Raw genomic sequence first — 17,165 nt, 5'->3', positions numbered from 1 at the left:
TGACACAAGTAATTTTTCCAACAATTGTTTACAGACAGATTATTTCACTGTGTCACAATTCCAGTGGTTCAGAAGTTTACATACACTAAATTCACTGTGCCTTTAAACGGCTTGGAAAATTCTAGAAAATGATGTCATGGCTTTAGACGCTTCTCATAGGCTAATTGACATCATTTGAGTCAATTAGAGGTGTACCTGTGGATGTATTTCAAGGCCTAGCTTCAAACTTTGCTTGACATCATGAGAAAATCAAAAGAAATCAGCCAAGACCTCAGAAATAAATTGTAGACCTCAACGAGTCTGGTTCATCCTTGGGAGCAATTTCCAAAAGCCTGAATGTACCACCTTCATCTGTACAAACAATAGTACGCAAGTATAAACACCATGGGACCACGCAGCCGTCATACCGCTCAGGAAGGAGACGCTTTCTGTCTCCTAGAGATGAACGTAATTTTGTGCGAAAAGTGCAAATCAATTCCAGAACAACAGCAAAGGACCTTGTAAAGATGTTGGAGGAAACAGGTACAAAAGTATCTATATCCACAGTAAAACGAGTCCTATATCGGTATTGGAGTGGCCATCACAAAGCCCTGACCTCAAGCCTATAAAATAATGTGTGAGCAAGGAGGCCTACAAACCTGACTCAGTTACACCAGCTCTGTCAGGAAGAATGGGCCAAAATTCACCCAACTTATTGTGGGAAGCTTGTGGAAGGCTACCTGAAATGTTTCACCCAAGTTAAACATATTTAAAGGCAACGCTACCAAATACTAATTGAGTGTATGTAAACTTCTGACCCACTGGGAATGCGATGAAAGAAATAAAAGCTGAAATAAATCATTCTCTCTATTATTATTCTGACATTTCACATTCTTAAAATAAAGTGGTGATCCTAACTGACCTAAAACAGTGAATTTTTACTAGGATTAAATGTCAGGAAATGTGAAAAACTCAGTTTAAATGTATTTGGCTAAGGTGTATGTAAACTTCCGACTTCAACTGTAGGATGGGGCGAAGTGACTATGCATAGGCAACAAACAAACAGCGAGTAGCAGCAGTGTACAAAAGTGGGGGGTCAATGTAAATTCGCAGCAGTCTAATGGCTTGGGTGTAGGATGTCCCAATTAAAAACATTGACAGGTCAGGGAATCAGTCTCAAGATCATTCATCAGTGATTTAAAAATACCAATCGGGACAAGTTCTTCCAGTTTAAAAGTATTTTGTAAGGCGTTCCAAGACGATGGCGCAGAGTACATAAAAGCCCTTTTACCAAATTCAGTTCGGACATTTGGAACAGTTAGCAGGATAAAGAACGAAGAGAGTACCCACCACATTTCTGAACAATAAAAATGCCCAAATAAAAAGGTAGTAAACCCAAAATGGCTTTGTAAATAAAAGTATACCAGTGACTGAGCCTACGAGTGACTAGAGAAGGCCAGCCAACCCTGGTATACAAAGTGCAGTGGTGCGTAAGGGTTTTGCAGTTTAAAATAAATCTCAAAGTGCCATGGTAAAGGGTGTCAATTGATCTCAAACACTGAGCGGAAGCATTCATATATAAAATATCCCCATAGTCTAGTAAAGGCATAAATGTAGCTGATACTAGCCTCCTTCTGGCTTCAAAAGAAAAACAAGCCTTATTCCTAAAATAAAATCCTAATTTCAGCTTCAATTTTTTTGTAAGTTGTTGAATATGCATTTTAAAAGAGAGGCCATCATCAATCAAAATTCCAAGATATTTATATGAGGTTACAACCTCAATCTCCTTGCCCTGACAGGTAGTAATAGGTGAAAGGTTCAGAGGTCTATTTCTTGCTTTAGAAAACACCAGTAGTTTAGTTTTGTCAGTATTGAGGATAAGCTTCAATTGACACAAGGTATGTTGAACAGTATAAAAAGCAGTTTGCAAGTTCTGGAAAGCTTTTGTAAGAGATGAGGCACAACAGTAAATAACAGTATCAGCATAAAAATGAAGTTGTGCATTTTGGACATTTTTGTCTAAATTATTTATATAAATAGTGAATAAGAGAGGACCAAGTACAGAGCCTTGGGGCACACCATTAAAGACAGACAATTTAACAGACATAAGCCCATCAAATTGAGTGCACTGAGTTCTATCAGACAGATAGTAAGCAAACCATCCAACTGCATGCTCCGAAAGACCGACGCTCGACAATCTCTGCATCAGTATAGCATGATCAACTGTATCAAAAGCCTTAGAGAGATCAATAAAAAGTGAGACACAATGCTGTTTTTTTTCAAGAGCTTCAGTGATATCATTTAAAACCTTCATGGCTGCTGTAATTGTGCTATGCTTCTTCCTGAAACCCGATTGGTACATTGACAAAATAGAGTTAGTAAATATGCATCTCCCTTCAGACTAGCTAAATTAGACAGCTTCGCTCCGACGTGTGTGAGTAGCTACCGTTAGTTATAACGTTAGTTATAACTTGTTACCTGCCCACCATTGTCATTACCGCCGCTTTATTCCTTACTGCTGTAATTGTAAAGTGCAAACCATTTTTATAAGAACTTCTCTCTATTTTGGAGTCTTGTCAGAGTGTCTGCTTTCAACTTTGTCTTCGAATATATTAGTCAGGGAAACATGGTTGGTGTGTTTTTATTATTTAACCAGGTAGGCCAGTGGAGAACAAGTTCGCATTTACAATTGCGACCTATTTGTGGGAGGAGATGGAAACACGCAGGCTGTCGAAAAATAGGAATAAATCCCAAACTGAGGGTTAAATGCAAGCCTCGGTTTAGGATTTTTACTGCTTTATTTCTACCTCTTTCTCCAGTATTCTGATTTTGTTACCTGGAACAAACGCTATTTAGGTTTACAGAACATTTTAAACAGCGCAGACTGACTCCTATTATTTCTTGTTTTATTTGAATATGGTTTGTATTTCGTTTTAAATTGTAGAACTGTGATGTCAAACGTGACAAATAAATAACATTTCTCTGGCAAAGGTGTTTCGTAGGTTCAATGGAACAGCTCTTATCATCCCTCTGCGCTGCACCTTCAAGTCTTATTTGCGGTGAATGGAGCTCCATCTGGCGGAGAAAAGCAGTACTGCACCAGCGGACGTCAAAGAGGACAGGCTTTAAATTAAAACACATCCTAAGATGGTGAGTCGTGTGAGTATTGAACGCCAATGTATTTTAGTTTAGTTGCCCCTCTTGTTGGTAAGATTTTCTGCTGTTTTAAAAATGTGAGTTCAACGGGGACACACACACTAAGCCCAAGTCCTCTCAGCTCTGAGTAGAAGTGGTTACTAGATACAGATATCAGACCAGTTTAGTTTCTACTAGCAGAGCAAAGACTTATGAAGGGAGGAGGGGGAAACCACACCAGTCACTCTACCGCTACTCTACATAACCCCCAGCATGCCCTACTGCTCGGTTAAAGGCAACTGGTAGAAGCTTTTAGATGGTAACTCCGAGAGCTCTGTGTGTGTATATAGATGTGTTGATTGTTTTAAGCATGCGTGAGTCTTATCAGGGTGTTTCCAGAGTATAACCGTTAATGAGACTGCTAATCTCGACTGGTCCTACAAATAATGTCTGATCAGAGTGACTATTTGTGCTGGCTTCGGCAGCACATATACTAAAATTGGAACGATACAGAGAAGATTAGCATGGCCCCTTGTGCAAAGATGACACGCAAAATCGTGAAGCGTTCCCAGTTTTGTCCCCCTCGGTTGTAGTTTTGGCTTTTTCAGACCTTTAATTAAACTTTGTTTACTGTATTCATTGTGTGGTGGGAGAAAGCAGGCACTTGTGTGGCTGGCTGTTCACTACCTCTAGTGGTCATGTTGGAGGACAGCGGAGTCAATCACCACCTTCCGGAGACACCTGAAACCCCACCTCTTTAAGGAATACCTAGGATAGGATAAAGTAATCCTTCTAACCCCCCCCCCTTAAAAGATTTAGATGCACTATTGTAAAGTGGTTGTTCCACTGGATATCATAAGGTGAATGCACCATTTTGTAAGTCGCTCTGGATAAGAGCGTCTGCTAAATGACTTAAATGTAAATGTTGGGTAAGTGCAACAGGACTGCTGAACTAAACCCAAACAGCTGTGTCGCTATTGACAGGATATTGCTCACTAGTCGAGTTTGTGCCACAGGGAATTAGCAAATTCAAAGGGGGGTATTTTCTACCAAGGATGAACCTACTCACCAACCCTGTACGGAATCCCGACACGGCTGCTGTATTTAGCCTTCAATCGTTGTTTTTTTAAATGCTTTTTCTTACTGTGAGAACCTGTCACTTTTTGTCAGGATCTAACTTGTAGAAGGGTTGTCTAAATGTGTTAAACCTAAACCCCACAGGAGTTAAATCTTGTTTATGGAGGGTGATTTTGAGACTATGGGCACTTCTGTCTCGGGATCCATTTTGGGGATTTGATTAAAAGTTTATATTCTTTGTTAAGTTCACACTACAAACACCCCAGACTTTTTTTTAACACCTCTCTCAAGTATATTTAGCTACTTTTCAGATGCATTTTATACCTAAAATTCACTGTTTTGCCCTTGTCCCTGACCCAGACTTTTTTCGATGAAAGAACATTTATATAATGTGTAATTGTTATCAACTGGAGAAAGAATCAATGAAATAAAATACATTTATTGTGAGTATGTCCTTTTATATTGTTTACTCAAAATATACCTGTAGTGGTGTTATTTCAACCACTGAGGACAAATACCTCATTTAATGAAGAAAATGTTAATTTAGTTACCATGGAAACATGGTGACACTGAAGCACATGGCTGCAGCGGACAGAAATTGAGGTAAATATTGTTTGTGTAGAGAATTGGTTTTTTTTTTTTACAGTCATTTCCAAACAGCCTATAATTTCATTAATTTGTGGTAGAAATGTTGAAAAAAATAGTGTATTTAGTGTAAACTACATGCTAACTGTAATACTAACCAAAGCACGCTAAGCAGCCTGTCATTTTTCTCCAGAAACTGTAGAAGTGTCATTTCCATCACAAACTTAACTGGTGGACATTACAGAACGTGGTGGAAATGGCACATCCATTTTCTTATTCGTTTTTACCTTTTTTACTTTAGGATCATTTAAACATGTTTTAAATTAATTTTATCTAGAAAATTCTCCAAGGTGTGCACAAGTCAAACTAAGTAGACTTTGTTTTTAGAAGATGCCACTGAAAACAGAGCAGGTCAGACATATAGAGAAGAGAGAAAATTATCCTATACAATACCCGGAACATCTACAAAAAGACAGCGAGAGATACTGGAAGAGAAGATTCCCTAAAGACAAAACAGCAAATGAAGGGAACTGAAGGATTTTGTTTCAAAATGGCATCATTGCAGAGTTAAAGCAATAGTATAAAAATATGCAGTGCCATGGACAAACAAGAGGAGATCAGCCGTGCATATTTGAAGCACATTCTTCTCTGTTCCTAATACCCATATAGTTCCATTAGTCCTCTCCTCCAATCAGAACTTCAGCTTGTTCCAAACTGGAGAAAGAGAGCAAAAACCCACCAATGAAGAGCTTGTTCCAAAAGTTTTTTTTTAAGCCAATCATCGTCCTCCGAAGTTCTGGTAACGTCATCTCATCACAAAAATATTTTTTTTTTCGGGGGCAGCCATTGAACATACCTGGTGAGTATGTGAGGTAATTGTGCTTAATTTGCAATGAAGTTAACATCGACGACTAAATGTGCTGAAATATGACAATAACACGTTTAGCCAACCGAATTGTTTGACTACAGGGGCTACCTGAACTGTGTAATTTAACGTCCGTAGATCGCTAGCTGCTGTAAACAAGGTTTACAGAAACTCTGTTTATTTGAGCGCTGACAACCCCGTAAAACCTTAGCTAACATTTTATATCAACTCAAAGTTGGAATTCTATTTTCCTTCGTTTTTTTTGATGGCATGTAGTTCAAGTGTATGTAGTTGAATGCATTGCATGATATGTGACAACAACCCCCCCCCGGCACTTCCCGGCCCCCCAAGGACCACAGACGGGCTCCTCTTCACCTCCTCCAGTGCCAAGGACAACGGCTTGGAGGAGGAAGAGGATGGTGGAGGACACAGAGGAGGTGACAGCCGGGAAGAGAAGGCAACGTGAGCAGTACGACTGCGCCAAATGCGGGTCGCCGAAGCGGTGGGAGACGGGGCACAGTCGCTTCGGCGGCGTGGCGTTCTGCTCTGTTGCTGCAGGAGGTAAGACCGTGGCCCAGTGGCTGGCGGAAATGAAGGACGCTAAGGGGAGAGGTGAAGGACAATGAGCCACTGGCTGGGTGGTCGGACCTTTTTATTGGAAATAGTTCACTGTTCTCCTCTACCTGGACCGAGACCTTGAGCGCACTGTAGATGCTTGTGTGTGTGTGTGTTGAGGACCCTCAGAGCTATATTGTCTGTAGTCTATAAGATTACTGGTAGGGTAACCCATGGTAAGCAGGTCTGAGGCGAGACGCCAGACTAACATCGGTCCGTTCCAAAGCAAAATGCACATTGTATTAGTACATAAACATCTTATTTACATAGTTCAATAAAAGGACTGTAGAGCAAAGACACAGGATCATGATGAACCTGTAAAAAAAATATATCAAACATTTATCAATACATCTTCAAGTGAAAACTCAACTTCTTGCTAGAGCTAATGTTTTTTTCAACAGCAGTAGCTATAACACCTGGGTAAAACCAATATAAGGCATGAATAGCTTACCTTTTGCTCACATTTCTGTCCACAGGTCAGTGGGCCAGATGCACTAACGCCAATGTTATACATACACCTGACTGTTAAAAGATATAGACTGTACGAATGCACACATACATATATATACCATACATTAATTATGGTGTGTTATTTGGTTTATAGAGATTGCTGACATTTATTTAACGTTAATTGTTTTAATGTACATCCAATAATCTTTCATTTCATCCTGTTTCACTATGTACACTCTGGTTCATCATTAAAACTCCTAGACTGGACTTCTGTGTCTCATCACTGTTTTGACCTGGTGCTCAAAGCACATGGCTACTTTACTTAATATGCATTGTTGACATGCCCCTGCCAACTCCTCCTCTCACCCAGCACCCCCCCCCTTGGATAGAAGATTGGGCCATATCTTTGCACATGGAAACACCCTGATAAGACTCACATATGCTTAAATCAATCAACACACCTATATACACACACAGAGCTCTCGGAGTTACCTTCTAAAAGCTTCTACCAGTTGCCTTTAACCGACCAGTAGGGCATGCTGGGGATTATGTAGAGTAGAGGGGCTGTGACTGGTGTGGTTTCCCTTCCTCCCTTCATAAGTCTTTGCTCTGCTAGTAGAAACTAAACTGGTCTGATATCTGTATCTAGTAACCACTTCTACTCAGAGCTGAGAGGACTTGGGCTTAGTGTGTGTGTCCCCGTTGAACTCACATTTTTAAAACAGCAGAAAATCTTACCAACAAGAGGGGCAACTAAACTAAAATACATTGGCGTTCAATACTCACACGAGTCACCATCTTGGATGTGTTTTAATTTAAAGCCTGTCCTCTTTGACGTCCGCTGGTGCAGTACTGCTTTTCTCCGCCAGATGGAGCTCCATTCACCGCAAATAAGACTTGAAGGTGCAGCGCAGAGGGATGATAAGAGCTGTTCCATTGGACCTACGAAACACCTTTGCCAGAGAAATGTTATTTATTTGTCACGTTTGACATCACAGTTCTACAATTTAAAACGAAATACAAACCATATTCAAATAAAACAAGAAATAATAGGAGTCAGTCTGCGCTGTTTAAAATGTCCTGTAAACCTAAATAGCGTTTGTTCCAGGTAACAAAATCAGAATACTGGAGAAAGAGGTAGAAATAAAGCAGTAAAAATCCTAAACCGAGGCTTGCATTTAAGCCTCAGTTTGGGATTTATTCCTATTTTTCGACAGCCTGCTTGTTTCCATCTCCTCCCACAAATAGGTCGCAGTTGTAAATGCGAACTTGTTCTCCACTGGCCTACCTGGTTAAATAATAAAAACACCAACCATGTTTCCCTGACTAATATATTCGAAGACAAAGTTGAAAGCAGACACTCTGACAAGACTCCAAAATAGAGAGAAGTTCTCATAAAAATGGTTTGCACTTTACAATTACAGCAGTAAGGAATAAAGCGGCGGTAATGACAATGGTGGGCAGGTAACAAGTTGGAACTAACGTTATAACTAACGACACACGTCGGAGCGAAGCTGTCAAATTTAGCTAGTCTGAAGGGAGATGCATGGCCATAGCTTGCCAATTATGGCGCTTTCAACAACAGTAGCTAACAAGCCAAGGCTATAACGCACAGGTAATCTATACAAGGCCAAAGTCATTTACCTATAAGCTTACCTACCTCAAGTATAGCACTTTCTGATTCTGGTAGATGCTTGCTCGTATTTGTCTTCAGGTCACAAGGGCCCAAATGCGCCGTTATCCAAAGTCTTTTCATGGTTCAACGTTCGAGGCGCAAATGATCTACATTCAACCTGCATATCCTCATATCAGTGCAAAATACAATCTTCTATGATTTCCAGAGTGGGCAACGTGCAAAAATAATGGTTAGTGTTACTAGGGATCCCTGGGACGTCCATACCCTAAACCCTTTTACCCTAACCTTCACCATAACCCTTCCCTAACCCTGTCCTTAAGTCAACCATTTAAACGGCTCGTTGGGACCTCCGATTCATCCCATTGAAGTTGACAGGATGTCCCAAGGAAGCCTTTTAGACTTTCCCTAAAGGTTAAACAATATTGGTATTTTTGTTACATTTGAGCAAAAGTAAGAGGGGGTAATTCCAACCACTCAGCCGTCAACATTGAAGGATCATACTTAAAATATTGATGTAATGTGAATCCATTTTCAAAATGTTAACTATCAGAATAACCAATGAACTGGGCAGCAGCCCCTGTTGGCAAATGAATATATCTACTGCTGTTAATTCCATTCTTGTAACGGCCGTCGTCAAAATGAGACCAAGGTTCAGTGGAGGATGTGTTCATCTTAAATGAATTTATTCAAGAAAGAACACGTTAGACAAAAAACAAGAACCCGACAGCCAAACAGTACTGTCAGGTGCAAAACACTAAACAGAAATGACTCACCCACAAACCCTAAAGGAAAAACAGGCTGCCTATGTATGACTCTCAATCAGCAACAACGAAATTCCCTGTTTTAGGTCAGTTAGGATCACCACTTTATTTTAAGAATGTGAAATGTCAATAATAGTAGAGAGAATGATTTATTTCAGCTTTTATTTCTTTCATCACATTCCCAGTGGGTCAGAAGTGATAGCATTGCCTTTAAATATGTTTAACTTGTTTAACCCAAGTTAAACATAAATATGTTTAACCCACAATAAGTTGGGTGAATTTTGGCCCATTCCTCCTGACAGAGCTGCTGTAACTGAGTCAGGTTTGTAGGCGTCCTTGCTCGCACATTGTTTTATAGGGTTGAGGTCAGGGCTTTGTGATGGCCACTCCAATACCTTGACTTTGTTGTCCTTAAGCCATTTTGCCACAACTTTGGAAGTATGCTTGGGGTCATTGTCCATTTGGAAGACACATTTGCGACCAAGCTTTAACTTTGTTGACATCACCAACATCGTTGACATCACCAACATCGTTGACATCATCAACATCGTTGACATCATCATCGTTGTCATCATCAACGTCGTTGACATCACCAACATCGTTGTCATCACCAACATCGTTGACATCACCAACATCGTTGACATCACCAACATCGTTGTCATCACCAACATCGTTGACATCACCAACATCGTTGACATCACCAACATCGTTGTCATCACCAACATCGTTGACATCACCAACATCGTTGACATCACCAACATCGTTGACATTTAATTGCCTTTTTGTTTTTGACTTTAGTTAAAGTGGTGCCATATTGTTTAAACTCATTTATAAAGTGAAAAAAGTTAGGTTTTGAATTAGACAATTTGCATTTGTGAATATGAAATTGACCTAATATTATTAGCAGCTTAATTATATATACTACATCTTTATCAATGTCATAATTTCTGAAATAAATCATTATATCAAATCCATTAAAGTGTACAACTGGTCCTATTTTAATAAAATTTTTTGTAACAAAATTCTGTATGTCAATCCAAAACATTCTGCTATAAATACAGGTAAAAAACAAATGCAAAATGGTCTCCTCCTCCATTCCACAGAAATCACATTTATAGTCAATATTCAGCTTGAATCTTTCCAAATCATGTTCCACAGTATAAATTCTATGTAACATTTTAAATTAAACTTCCTTTACCTTGTTACTGATACAATATTTGTTAGCAATTTTCCATGCTTTCCCCCATTCTATATCACCATAGATATTTGACCAAAATAATCTTGCTGAGGGAATTGTAGTATCACAAACAATATTCCTAATCTATTTATTACTACCTTTATCTTTGATGTTAATAAAATATAAATCTATGTTACTTACATCAACCACAGAGGAATTTATAAGAGATACAACCCCCCCTTGGAATCGCATCAAAAACAATTGCATATTCTTTCAAGGTTATTGAAATGTTAAATTTATCAAGAAATTTAAACCCATTAGTTTGGCTGCTCAGCCTACCTAAATTACCCATCATAGCCCTGCCATTCCCAACCAATCAGAGCGCTTAGAAATGCGTCTCTCCACACTGTACCCTCCCACTCAGGTCAGACTGTTTTAGTCGTCCGAACGGAGAGACGCATGTTTCTCAGGACTTTTGTCTACAGTAAACACGAGTGTCTGACTGTTGTGCGGGCATTGCAATGTAAGTGCAGGGTTGTTTATCTGGGTTTTACATGCTGTGTAATAATAGGTAATTACCACTAAATACTTACTGTTATTTTGATAGCTTTCAGACATAATTCTAATACTGCTTTGCCTGTTTATCGTATGTAGTATTAGTCAGTACTGCCGTAACTGTTATTGCATCGGCTGCAGAAGTGGTTTAGTTGTTGTATTGTTAAACACAGTCTTTTGCATGCACACGCTTCCACAATGTTTTCCATAGTAGCCTTATTAAGGTGTTTTATTGCGCTGCGATGTGCGAGCTTCTAGTCATCCCAGACAGTTCTTGGAGGTTGTTCATGCGCAGAGTAATTTACGACCCTGTGGCGCCAGGGCAGATCTGGTAAGATTCTCACAGGAGGCTTGAGAGAGAGGGTGCCATAAATCTTGACCCTTTGTCAATCCAGGTAATTAGTTTATCTCTCTCTCTTAAGTTCATGTTTACATTGATGCTGTGTTTATTGCCCTTTATAGACATGTTATAAGTTTAATGCCATTTAATGTGTATATATGCAGTACCAGTCAAAAGTAGAGTGAAGGAAAAGCAGTGAACAAGTGCTCAGCATATGTGGGAACTCCTTCAAGACTGTTGGAAAAGCATTCCAGGGGAAAGCTGGTTGAGAGAATACCAAGAGTGTGCAAAACTGTCATCAAGGCAAAGGGTGGCTACTTTGAAGAATCTCAATATATTTTTTATTTGTTTAGCACATTTTTGGTTACTACATGATTCCACATGTGTTATTTCATAGTTTTGATATCTTCACTGTTATTCTACAATGTAGAAAATAGTAAAAATAAAGAAAAACCCTTGAATGAGTAGGTGTGTCCAAACTTTTGACTGGTACTGTATATATAGTTATAACGGTTAACTAATGCTGTTTACATGTGTACATATCTTTGTCTTATAGAACTACAACAATAACATTAAGTCATTCAGACTACCAAAATCATATAAACATCTTCAAAGGAAACAGCTGTTTCTGTGTGTGTGTGTGTGTGTGTGTGTGTGTGTGTGTGTGTGTGTGTGTGTGTGTGTGTGGGTGTGGTGGTGACTATCAAGAGCACAGTGATAGGCCTCAACATCATGTTCTAACAGGACAGCACTATAGAGGACAGAACCAAAACCAATCATTTCTAAGTATATAGCGGGTGAGGGCATTCACAGCCGACCGCTCAGACTGGAGAGGGCATTCACAGCCGACCGCTCAGACTGGTGAGAGCATTCACAGCCGACCGCTCAGACTGGTGTGGGCATTCACAGCCGACTGCTCAGACTGGTGAGAGCATTCACAGCCGACTGCTCAGACTGGAGAGGGCATTCACAGCCGACCGCTCAGACTGGTGAGGGCAGTCACAGCCGACTGCTCAGACTGGTGAGGGAATTCACAGCCGACCGCTCAGACTGGTGAGAGCATTCACAGCCGACCGCTCAGACTGGAGAGGGCATTCACAGCCGACCGCTCAGACTGGTGAGAGCATTCACAGCCGACCGCTCAGACTGGTGAGAGCATTCACAGCCGACCGCTCAGACTGGTGAGGGAATTCACAGCCGACCGCTCAGACTGGTGAGAGCATTCACAGCCGACCGCTCAGACTGGTGAGGGAATTCACAGCCGACCGCTCAGACTGGTGAGGGAATTCACAGCCGACCGCTCAGACTGGTGAGAGCATTCACAGCCGACCGCTCAGACTGGTGAGGGCATTCACAGCCGACCGCTCAGACTGGTGAGGGCATTCACAGCCGACCGCTCAGACTGGTGAAGGCATTCACAGCCGACCGCTCAGACTGGTGAGAGCATTCACAGCCGACCGCTCAGACTGGTGAAGGCATTCACAGCCGACCGCTCAGACTGGTGAGAGCATTCACAGCCGACCGCTCAGACTGGTGAGGGCATTCACAGCCGACCGCTCAGACTGGTGAGAGCATTCACAGCCGACCGCTCAGACTGGTGAGGGCATTCACAGCCGACCGCTCAGACTGGTGAAAGCATTCACAGCCGACCGCTCAGACTGGTGAGAGCATTCACAGCCGACCGCTCAGACTGGAGAGGGCATTCACAGCCGACCGCTCAGACTGGTGAGGGCATTCACAGCCGACCGCTCAGACTGGTGAGGGCATTCACAGCCGACTGCTCAGACTGGTGAGGGAATTCACAGCCGACCGCTCAGACTGGTGAGAGCATTCACAGCCGACTGCTCAGACTGGTGAGGGAATTCACAGCCGACCGCTCAGACTGGTGAGGGCATTCACAGCCGACTGCTCAGACTGGTGAGGGAATTCACAGCCGACCGCTCAGACTGGTGAGAGCATTCACAGCCGACTGCTCAGACTGGTGAGGGAATTCACAGCCGACCGCTCAGACTGGTGAGAGCATTCACAGCCGACTGCTCAGACTGGTGAGGGAATTCACAGCCGACCGCTCAGACTGGAGAGGGCATTCACAGCCGACCGTTTTTTCCGTATCCTTCTAGACGGATTTAGTGACCAACAGTTTTTTTTTTACATGGTCCGACATCTCTCCAGATTTAGCGACCAATAGTTTTTACAACAACGTTGGATGTTTCTATAATATTCTGGTCAGTCTGCAGTTAGTGTCGCTCATTATTGTTCTTTACAGTATAAATATTACATCTATGCTGACTTCGTCCTATAAACTCATATGTAGGCTGATAATCTGGATCTTGATTGGGCCTGTTCAATTACTAGAGATTTAAAGGAAGAGGAGTTTACTGCTATTGGCATTAACCCCTCTTTCCTACCCTATCTCTCCCGCTCTCTCCCTCTCGCTCGCTCATCTTCTCGGATTAATGGCACGCACCAGTCGTGCGTGCTCCAGCAAAATTCGAGGGAGAGAGGGAAGACGACACGCTGTTGAAGGAAGAGGGAAGACGACACGCTGTTGAAGGAAGAGAGGGAAGACAACGCGCTGTTGAAGGAAGAGATGCTGTTGATTTGAACCTGCACTGCCAGAAAACGGGATAATACATCTAGCTGAGGATCTACCTACCTGAACAAGGTGCTCCGTATTGAACAGGCACCTGCCATTCTTTGGCAGGGTTTAATGTTGTCAAATATTGCAGACAAGTCTTGTTAATTGCAATGGAACTAATGGACAAATAGCCTACAAAAGGCTGTAGTGTAGGCAGTAGTGTGACTGAATGCTGCTGTTCAGTTCACTGTTTAAATTCCTTTAGAATTTTAATGTCTTTATTTGTTGTACACCTGAAGTGTGTTTGAAAGCCCAGAAAAGGGAGGGAGGGAGGGAGGGAGAGGGAGAGAGAGAGAGAGAGAGAGAGAGAGGAGGGGGGATGAAGGGTAGATTAGCCAGGAGTAAAGCCTCTTTCAGGCCACTTGTAGAGACAGATCACTCAGTTCTATCTGTCTGTAGAGTCCAGTGGTACCTATAGGTTAGCATGACTGTCTGTAGAGTCCAGCGGTACCTACAGGTTAGCATGACTGTTTGTAGAGTCCAGTGGTACCTACAGGTTAGCATGACTGTCTGTAGAGTCCAGCGGTACCTACAGGTTAGCATGACTGTTTGTAGAGTCCAGTGGTACCTACAGGTTAGCATGACTGTTTGTAGAGTCCAGTGGTACCTATAGGTTAGCATGACTGTTTGTAGAGTTCCGCGGTACCTACAGGTTAGCATGACTGTAGAGTCCAGTGGTACCTACAGGTTAGCATGACTGTAGAGTCCAGCGGTACCTACAGGTTAGCATGACTGTCTGTAGAGTCCAGTGGTACCTACAGGTTAGCATGACTGTTTGTAGAGTCCAGCGGTACCTACAGGTTAGCATGACTGTTTGTAGAGTCCAGTGGTACCTACAGGTTAGCATGACTGTAGAGTCCAGCGGTACCTACAGGTTAGCATGACTGTTTGTAGAGTCCAGTGGTACCTATAGGTTAGCATGACTGTCTGAAGAGTCCAGCGGTACCTACAGGTTAGCATGACTGTTTGTAGAGTCCAGTGGTACCTACAGGTTAGCATGACTGTTTGTAGAGTCCAGCGGTACCTACAGGTTAGCATGACTGTTTGTAGAGTCCAGTGGTACCTACAGGTTAGCATGACTGTCTGTAGAGTCCCGTGGTACCTACAGGTTAGCATGACTGTTTGTAGAGTCCAGTGGTACCTACAGGTTAGCATGACTGTCTGTAGAGTCCCGTGGTACCTACAGGTTAGCATGACTGTTTGTAGAGTCCAGTGGTACCTATAGGTTAGCATGACTGTTTGTAGAGTCCAGTGGTACCTACAGGTTAGCATGACTCTCTGTAGAGTCCAGCCATACCTATAGGTTAGCATGACTGTTTGTAGAGTCCAGTGGTACCTACAGGTTAGCATGACTGTAGAGTCCAGTGGTACCTACAGGTTAGCATGACTGTTTGTAGAGTTCCGCGGTACCTACAGGTTAGCATGACTGTAGAGTCCAGTGGTACCTACAGGTTAGCATGACTGTCTGTAGAGTCCAGTGGTACCTACAGGTTAGCATGACTGTTTGTAGAGTCCAGTGGTACCTACAGGTTAGCATGACTGTAGAGTCCAGTGGTACCTATAGGTTAGCATGACTGTAGAGTCCAGTGGTACCTACAGGTTAGCATGTCTGTAGAGTCCAGTGGTACCTACAGGTTAGCATGACTGTTTGTAGAGTCCAGCGGTACCTACAGGTTAGCAAGACTCTCTGTAGAGTCCAGTGGTACCTACAGGTTAGCATGACTGTCTGTAGAGTCCAGTGGTACCTACAGGTTAGCATGACTGTTTGTAGAGTCCAGTGGTACCTATAGGTTAGCATGACTGTTTTGAGAGTTCCGCTCACACACACCTTCACCTTGTTTGCGCACAGGTTATAGGGCGTGGCCTGGCTGTCTATGTCTCTATCTGCATCACGATACTCACACACACAGACAGACAGGCAGGCAAACACGCACCCTGTCTGCCCTGGTTGTTATGCCAGGGGCTCGGTGGTGTGACCCAAGCCCCTGTAAGCTTCAGATGCCGGGCTAAGCTCTGGCCGTACGAGGCCCAGGCCTCCAGTGTATGAGTGAGTATCCAGTGTTTAGAGAGAGGAGCGTTAGACAGATGTACATTTAAAGCTTTTCAGACACAACTTCTCCTACTTTCTCTCTCCTTCCTTCCCTCTCTCCACTTATATAGACCACCCATCATCACCATGTCATAGGACCAGTCTCTAAATTCCTCCCATCCATCCCTCTCTTCACCTATATAGACCACCCATCACCACCATGTCAAAGGACCAGTGTGAATCCATAGCAGTGAGCGTCGAGTCCCTTTTAACCAACGCAGTGAACATGCAGTCCCAGTGCCGGGAGCGTAGTGAGCAGCTAGCCATGACCGCCACCGCACTTAGGGAGGAGTCGGCGTGCTTGAGAGAACAGGTGAGGTATGGATGGATGCATAGATATTTAGATAGACTGACTGATGTTTGGTTGATTGATTGATTTTGCTTGATTTAACAGTGTCAAGTCACCCAGCTGGATATGGCCCAGATGAGAAGACAGCTAGAACAACTGTCGGATAGCAAGGCTCAGATGGAGGCCAGTGATAGAATGCACCGCAAACTCAGCAAGACACTCTAAAGGGAAAGGAGGGGAGAGAAGGAGAGTGAGAAAATCAGAACGGCTGGCTAACAAGGCTCCGATGGAGATCCGGGATGGTAAACTTAGTAGTTAAAATGTAAAAAAAAAAAAAAAATGTCTCCTGTTCTCTAACGCTATCTAGCTCCTGTCCCTAAACAATAGACTTTATGCCTAATAAGCCATTATTATGCTAGCTATATAGGCTTTCACTTCTCTTCACGAAGATTGAATGATTATGGGTCTGAATAAATAGCTGCTATAGCCTACCGTCATCGCTCATTCGCGTTTCTTTCAAAACTACGCGCGATTCCTTTTGGCTGCTGTATTTAACATTCGGCAGAAAAGAGCTTGGATCCTTCTTCCAATAGTCTATTGTTATAAGAAATGCTAACAAAAATAAAATAATAATAATATCCAGCAAGCTATTCTAGTTTTTCCTGCATGGGGACCAAGAGCTAAGGAATGTTTTTTTAAGGAGAGGTTAGCGGAGCTCAGGCGCTTGGGTATTACGCAAGAGACAGAGGCTATAAATTAGAAGCTTATTATTATACATAAGCCATCATTAATTAACTAAATATAAGGCTAATACTGAATTGAATGTATTACCTGAAAGAGGTAGGCTAGGACATTATATATATATATATATATGATTTATTTCAGCTTTTATTTCTTTCATCACATTCCCAGGGGTCAGAAGTTTACATACACTCAATAGTGTGTATGTGTAGTATTTGGTAGCATTGCCTTTA

At 42.3% G+C, this 17,165-nt stretch overlaps 2 long non-coding RNA genes and 1 other non-coding gene across 3 annotated transcripts; all 3 read left to right on the top strand.

Annotated features, from left to right (window-relative positions):
• The first annotated feature begins 3,583 nt into the window (after window positions 1–3,583).
• Window positions 3,584–3,691, top strand: LOC123743874 (U6 spliceosomal RNA). The gene has a single exon (XR_006770726.1). It is a non-coding gene; the product is annotated as a U6 spliceosomal RNA (small nuclear RNA).
• A 1,888-nt stretch (window positions 3,692–5,579) lies between these two features.
• Window positions 5,580–6,973, top strand: LOC123743729 (uncharacterized). The gene is made up of 2 exons (XR_006770557.1): window positions 5,580–5,635; window positions 5,993–6,973. It is a non-coding gene; the product is annotated as an uncharacterized lncRNA (long non-coding RNA).
• A 3,736-nt stretch (window positions 6,974–10,709) lies between these two features.
• Window positions 10,710–16,837, top strand: LOC106608454 (uncharacterized). The gene is made up of 4 exons (XR_001329513.2): window positions 10,710–10,803; window positions 13,646–13,840; window positions 16,047–16,215; window positions 16,297–16,837. It is a non-coding gene; the product is annotated as an uncharacterized lncRNA (long non-coding RNA).
• The last annotated feature ends 328 nt before the right edge of the window (window positions 16,838–17,165 follow it).

The sequence above is a fragment of the Salmo salar genome, chromosome ssa07 (genome assembly GCF_905237065.1).
Source record: "Salmo salar chromosome ssa07, Ssal_v3.1, whole genome shotgun sequence".
In the NCBI taxonomy this organism is placed as follows: Eukaryota; Metazoa; Chordata; class Actinopteri; order Salmoniformes; family Salmonidae; genus Salmo; species Salmo salar.
This window is presented reverse-complemented; position numbering and strand designations above follow the sequence as displayed.